Here is a 7,500-nt window from a genome sequence, read left to right as displayed (position 1 = left end):
CAGCAACACTCTCCTGTTTTGAAAAACTTACTGAAAAAACACAAGTCAAAGATCCTCTAAATGGCTGCAAGCACATGGACAAGCAATAGAAATTGGATGGATAGATGGATGCTGCAAAAAAACTAGTCAAAGATCCTCTATATCAGTGGTCCCCAACCTTTTTGTAGCTGCGGACCGGTCAACGCTCGGAAATTTGTCCCACGGACCGGTGGTGGGGGGGGCGGGGGGGGGGGGGTATTGATCTATATTGATATATAATGTATATATTGTGTTTTTTATGTTGATTTCATAAAATTTTTTTTTTTTTTTTTATTTTTTTTTTTTTTTAATTTCTTGTGCGGCCCGGTACCAATCGGTCCGCGGACCGGTACCGGGCCGCGGACCGGTGGTTGGGGACCACTGCTCTATATGACAGCAACACTCTCCTGTTTTGGAAAACTTACTGCAAAAACACAAGTCAAAGATCCTCTAAATGGCTGCAAGCACATGGACAAGCAATAGAAATTGGGTGAATGGATGGATGCTGCAAAAAAACTAGTCAAAGATCCTCTATATGACAGCAACACTCTCCTGTATTGAAAAACTTACTGCAAAAACACAAGTCAAAGATCCTATGAATGGCTGCAAGCACATGGACAAGCAATAGAAATTGGGTGAATGGATGGATGCAGCAAAAGAACTAGTCAAAGATCCTCTATATGACAGCAACACTCTTCTGTTTTGGAAAACTTACTGCAAAAACACAAGTCAAAGATCCTCTAAATGGCTGCAAGCACATGGACAAGCAATATAAATTGGGTGAATGGATGGATGCTGCAAAAAAACTAGTCAAAGATCCTCTATATGACAGCAACACTCTCCTGTTTTGGAAAACTTACTGCAAAAACACAAGTCAAAGATCCTATAAATCGCTGCAAAAACAATGCTCGAAAAAAACAACAAACCATAAATAAAGTCATCAAAACACGAGCGATTGTGCCGTTTTAAAGTGTCTAAAGCAAAAACAAATGTCAAAGTTACGACAAATGTCAAAGTTATTGAACTATACTGCCAAAAACACGAGTCAAATATCCTCTAAATGGCTGCAAGCACATGGACAAGCAATAGAAATTGGATGGATAGATGGATGCTGCAAAAAAACTAGTCAAAGATCCTCTACATGACAGCAACACTCCCCTGTTTTGGAAAACTTACTGCAAAAACACAAGTCAAAGATCCTCTAAATGGCTGCAAGCACATGGACAAGCAATAGAAATTGGGTGAATGGATGGATGCTGCAAAAAAACTAGTCAAAGATCCTCTATATGACAGCAACACTCTCCTGTATTGAAAAACTTACTGCAAAAACACAAGTCAAAGATCCTCTAAATGGCTGCAAGCACATGGACAAGCAATAGAAATTGGATGGATAGATGGATGCTGCAAAAAAAACTAGTCAAAGATCCTCTATATGACAGCAACACTCTCCTGTATTGGAAAACTTACTGCAAAAACACAAGTCAAAGATCCTCTAAAAGGCTGCAAGTACATGGACAACAATAGAAATTGGATGAATAGATGGATGCTGCAAAAAAACTAGTCAAAGATCCTCTATATGACAGCAACACTCTCCTGTTTTGGAAAACTTACTGCAAAAACACAAGTCAAAGATCCTCTAAAAGGCTGCAAGCACATGGACAAGCAATAGAAATTGGATGGATAGACGGATGCTGCAAAAAACTAGTCAAAGATCCTCTATATGACAGCAACAATCTCCTGTTTTGGAAAACTTACTGTAAAAACACAAGTCAAAGATCCTCTGAATGGCTGCAAGCACATGGACAAGAAAAATAAATTGGATGGATAGATGGATGCTGCAAAAACACAAGTCAAAGATCCTCTTAATGGCTGCAAGCACATGGACAAGAAAAAGAAATTGGATGGATAGATGGACGCTGCAAAAAACTAGTCAAAGATCCTTTATATGACAGCAACACTTTCCCGTTTTGGAAAACTTACTGCAAAAACAAAAGTCAAAAATCCTCTAAATGGCTGCAAGCACATGGACAAGCAACAGAAATTGAATGGATGGATGGATGCTGCAAATAACTTGTCAAAGATCCTCTATATGACAGCAACACTCTCCTGTTTTGGAAAACTTACTGCAAAAACACAAGTCAAAGATCCTCTGAATGGCTGCAAGCACATGGACAAGAAAAAGAAATTGGATGGATAGATGGATGCTGCAAAAAACTTGTCAAAGATCCTCTATGTGACAGCAACACTCTCCTATTTTGGAAAAATTACTGCAAAAACACAAGTCAAAGATCCTCTAAATGGCTGCAAAAACAATGCTCGAAAAAAACAACAAACCATAAATAAAGTCATCAAAAAAACAAGCAATCGTGCCGTTTTAAAGTGTCTAAAGTGAAAACAAATGTCAAAGTTACGACAAATGTCAAAGTTATTGAACTATACTGCCAAAAACACAAGTCAAAGATCCTCTAAATGGCTACAAGCACATGGACAAGCAATAGAAATTGGATGGATAGATGTATGCTGCAAAAAAACTAGTCAAAGATCCTCTTTATGACTGCAACACTCCTGTTTTGGAAAACTTACTGCAAAAACACAAGTCAAAGATCCTCTAAATGGCTGCAAGCACATGGACAAGCAATAGAAATTGGATGGATAGATATATTCTGCAAAAAAACTAGTCAAAGATCCTCTGTATGACAGCAACACTCTCCTGTTTTGGAAAACCTACTGCAAAAAAAATAATCAAAGATCCTTTGTGCGACAGGATCGCTCTGCTGTTTTAAAGTGCCTACAACAAAAACGCTAGTCAAAGATAATCTACGGGTATACAGGAGGGCTCTGAGGTTTTTAAGGGTCAACCGGGAAAAAATAGTCAAAGATCCTCTCTGTGCAATGAACGCTCCGCTGTTTTTGAGGACCTTCTGAAAAAATGTAAGTCAAATATCTTCTATATGACAGGACAACTCTGCTGTTTTTAAGTATTTACTGCAAAAAGGCTAGTCAAAGATCTTCTATATGACATAAGCTATCTGCTGTTTTTAAGTAATTTGTGCAAAAAGGCTAGTCAAAGATCATCTGTACGACATAAAACTCTCTGCTGTTTTTAGCTATTTACTGCAAAAAGGCTAGTCAAAGATCCTCTACATGACAGGAGCGCTCTGCTGTTTTAAGTACTTTGTGCAAAAAAACTAGTCAAAGATCATCTACAGTATATAACAGGACTACTCTGTTGTTTTTAAGTATTTACTGCAAAAAGGCTATTCAAAGATCCTCTATATGACAATAGCTATCTGCTGTTTTTAAGTACTTTGTGCAAAAAGGCTAGTCAAAGATCTTCTACATGACAGGAACACTGCTCTATTTAAGTACCTTCTGCAAAAAAGGCTAGTTAAAGATTCTCTAGTCTACATGACAGGAGCGCTCTGCTGTTTTAAGTACTTTGTGCAAAAAAGCTAGTCAAAGATCATCTACAGTATATAACAGGACTACTCTGTTGTTAAGTACTTTGTGCAAAAAGGCTAGTCAACGATCATCTGTACGACATAAAACTCTGCTGTTTTTAGCTATTTATTGCAACAAGGCTAGTCAAAGATCCTCTATATGACATAAACTATCTGCTGTTTTTAAGTACTTTGTGCAGAAAGGCTCGTCAAAGATCATCCGTACGGCATGAGCTCTCTTTTGTTTTTAACTATTTACTGCAAAAAGGCTAGTCAAAGATCCTCTATACGACATAAGCTATCTGCTGTTTTTAAGTACATTATGTGAAAACGCTAGTCAAAGATCATCTACAGTATATGACAGGACTACTCTGTTGTTTTTAAGTATTTACTGCAACAGGCTAGTCAAAGATCCTCTATATGACATAAGCTATCTGTCATTTTAAGTACTTTGTGCAAAAAATCTAGTCAAAGATCATCTACAGTATATGACAGGACCACTCTGCGGTTTTTAAGTATTTACTGCAAAAAGGCTAGTCAAAGATCCTCTATATGACAGGAGCGCTCTGCTGTTTTAAGTACTTTGTGCAAAAAAGCTAGTCAAAGATCATCTACAGTATATAACAGGACTACTCTGTTGTTTTTAAGTATTTACTGCAAAAAGGCTAGTCAAAGATCCTCTATATGACAGGAGCACTATGCTGTTTTAAGTACTTTGTGCAAAAATGCTAGTCAAAGATTATCTGTACGACATAAAACTCTGCTGTTTTTAAGTATTTACTGCAAAAAGCCTAGTCAAAGATCCTCTATATTACGTAAACTATCTGTTGTTTTTAAGTACTTTGTGCAGAAAGGCTAGTCAAAGATAATTTGTACGACATGAGCTCTCTGTTGTCTTTAGCTATTTACTGCAAAAAGGCGAGTCAAAGATCCTCTATATGACATATGCTATCTGCTGTTTTTAAGTACTTTGTGCAAAAAGGCTAGTCAAAGATCATCTACAGTATATGACAGGACCACTCTGCTGTTTTTAATTATTTACTGCAAAAAGGCTAGTCAAAGATCCTCTATATAACATCCACTATCTGTCGTTTTAAGTACTTTGTGCAGAACGGCTAGTCAAAGGTCATCTACAGTATATGGGAGGACCACTCTGTTGTTTTTAAGTATTTACTGCAAAAATTCTAGTCAAAGATCCTCTATATGACATAAGCTATCTGCTGTTGTTAGCTATTTACTGCAAAAAGGCTAGTCAAAGATCTTCTATATGACATAAGCTATCTGCTGTTTTTAAGTACTCTGTGCAAAAAGGCTAGTCAAAGATCATCTACAGTATATGACAGGACCACTCTGCTGTTTTTAAGTATTACTGCAAAAAGGCTAGTCAAAGATCCTCTATATGACAGGAGCACTATGCTGTTTTAAGTACTTTGTGCAAAAATGCTAGTCAAAGATTATCTGTACGACATAAAACTCTGCTGTTTTTAAGTATTTACTGCAAAAAGCCTAGTCAAAGATCCTCTATATTACATAAACTATCTGCTGTTTTTAAGTACTTTGTGCAGAAAGGCTAGTCAAAGATAATTTGTACGACATGAGCTCTCTGTTGTCTTTAGCTATTTACTGCAAAAAGGCGAGTCAAAGATCCTCTATATGACATATGCTATCTGCTGTTTTTAAGTACTTTGTGCAAAAAGGCTAGTCAAAGATCATCTACAGTATATGACAGGACCACTCTGCTGTTTTTAATTATTTACTGCAAAAAGGCTAGTCAAAGATCCTCTATATAACATCAACCATCTGTCGTTTTAAGTACTTTGTGCAGAAAGGCTAGTCAAAGATCATCTACAGTATATGACAGGACCACTCTGCTGTTTTTAAGTATTCACTGCAAAAAGGCTAGTCAAAGATCCTCTATATGACAGGAGCGCTCTGCTGTTTTAAGTACTTTGTGCAACGAAGCTAGTCAAAGGTCATCTACATTATATGAGAGGACCACTCTGTTGTTTTTAAGTATTTACTGCAAACATTCTAGTCAAAGATCCTCTATTTGACATAAGCTATCTGCTGTTGTTAGCTATTTACTGCAAAAAGGCTAGTCAAAGATATTCTATATGACATAAGCTATCTGCTGTTTTTAAGTACTCTGTGCAAAAAGGCTAGTCAAAGATCATCTACAGTATATGACAGGACCACTCTGCTGTTTTTAAGTATTACTGCAAAAAGGCTAGTCAAAGATCCTCTATATGACAGGAGCACTATGCTGTTTTAAGTACTTTGTGCAAAAATGCTAGTCAAAGATTATCTGTACGACATAAAACTCTGCTGTTTTTAAGTATTTACTGCAAAAAGCCTAGTCAAAGATCCTCTATATTACATAAACTATCTGCTGTTTTTAAGTACTTTGTGCAGAAAGGCTAGTCAAAGATAATTTGTACGACATGAGCTCTCTTTTGTTTTTAACTATTTACTGCAAAAAGGCTAGTCAAAGATCCTCTTTACGACATAAGCTATCTGCTGTTTTTAAGTACTTTATGCAAAACATCTAGTCAAAGATAATCTACAGTATATGACAGGACCACTCTGCTGTTTTTAATTATTTACTGCAAAAGGCTAGTCAAAGATCCTCTATATGACAGGAGCGCGCTGCTGTTTTAAGTACTTTGTGCAAAAAAGCTAGTCAAAGATCATCTACAGTATAAAACAGGACTACTCTGTTGTTTTTAAGTATTTACTGCGAAAAGGCTAGTCAAAGATCCTCTATATGACAGGAGCACTATGCTGTTTTAAGTACTTTGTGCAAAAATGCTAGTCAAAGATTATCTGTACGACATAAAACTCTGCTGTTTTTAAGTATTTACTGCAAAAAGCCTAGTCAAAGATCCTCTATATTACATAAACTATCTGCTGTTTTTAAGTACTTTGTGCAGAAAGGCCAGTCAAAGATAATTTGTACGACATGAGCTCTCTTTCGTTTTTAACTATTTACTGCAAAAAAGCTAGTCAAAGATCCTCTATACGACATAAGCTATTTGCTGTTTTTAAGTACTTTATGCAAGAAATCTAGTCAAAGATCATCTACAATATATGACAGGACCACTCTGCTGTTTTTAAGTATTTACTGCAAAAAGACAAGTCAAAGATCCTCTATATGACATAAGCTCTCTGCTGTTTTAAGTACTTTGTGCACAAAAGCTAGTCAAAGATCATCTACAGTACATGACAGGACCACTCTGCTGTTTTTAAGTATTTACTGCAAAAAGTCTAGTCAAAGATCTATATGACATAAGCTATCTGCTGTTTTTAAGTACCTTGTGCAAAAAGGCTAGTCAAAGATCATCTGTACGACATAAATCTCTGCTGTTTTTAGCTATTTATTGCAAAAAGGCTAGTCAAAGATCCTCTATATGACATAAACTATGCTGTTTTTAAGTACTTTGTGCAGAAAGGCTAGTCAAAGATCATCCGTACGACATGAGCTCTCTTTTGTTTTTAACTATTTACTGCAAAAAGGCTAGTCAAAGATCCTCTATACGACATAAGCTATCTGCTGTTTTTAAGTACTTCATGCAAAAAATCTAGTCAAAGATCATCTACAGTATATGACAGGACCACTCTGCTGTTTTTAAGTATTTACTGCAAAAGGCTAGTCAAAGATCCTCTATATGACATGAGCGCTCTGCTGTTTTAAGTACTTTGTGCAAAAAAGCTAGTCAAAGATCATCTACAGTATATGACAGGACTACTCTGTTGTTTTTAAGTATTTACTGCGAAAAGGCTAGTCAAAGATCCTCTATATGACAGGAGCGCGCTGCTGTTTTAAGTACTTTGTGCAAAAATGCTAGTCAAAGATTATCTGTACGACATACAACTTTGCTGTTTTTAAGTATTTACTGCAAAAAGCCTAGTCAAAGATCCTCTATATTACATAAACTATCTGCTGTTTTTAAGTACTTTGTGCAGGAAGGCTAGTCAAAGATAATTTGTACGACATGAGCTCTCTGTTTTTTTTTTAGCTATTTACTGCAAAAAGGCGAGTCAA

At 36.4% G+C, this 7,500-nt stretch overlaps 1 protein-coding gene across 1 annotated transcript in view; it reads left to right on the top strand.

Moving 5' to 3' along the window:
- LOC133651843 (C1q-related factor) overlaps positions 1 to 7,500 on the top strand; it is a 101,285-nt gene that overhangs the window by 41,108 nt on the left and 52,677 nt on the right. The gene's annotated exons all lie outside the window — the stretch shown is intronic.

This window comes from Entelurus aequoreus, linkage group LG06 (assembly GCF_033978785.1).
Source record: "Entelurus aequoreus isolate RoL-2023_Sb linkage group LG06, RoL_Eaeq_v1.1, whole genome shotgun sequence".
In the NCBI taxonomy this organism is placed as follows: domain Eukaryota; kingdom Metazoa; phylum Chordata; class Actinopteri; order Syngnathiformes; family Syngnathidae; genus Entelurus; species Entelurus aequoreus.
The sequence above is the reverse complement of the archived record's forward strand: the minus strand, read 5'-3'. Positions and strand labels throughout refer to the sequence as shown.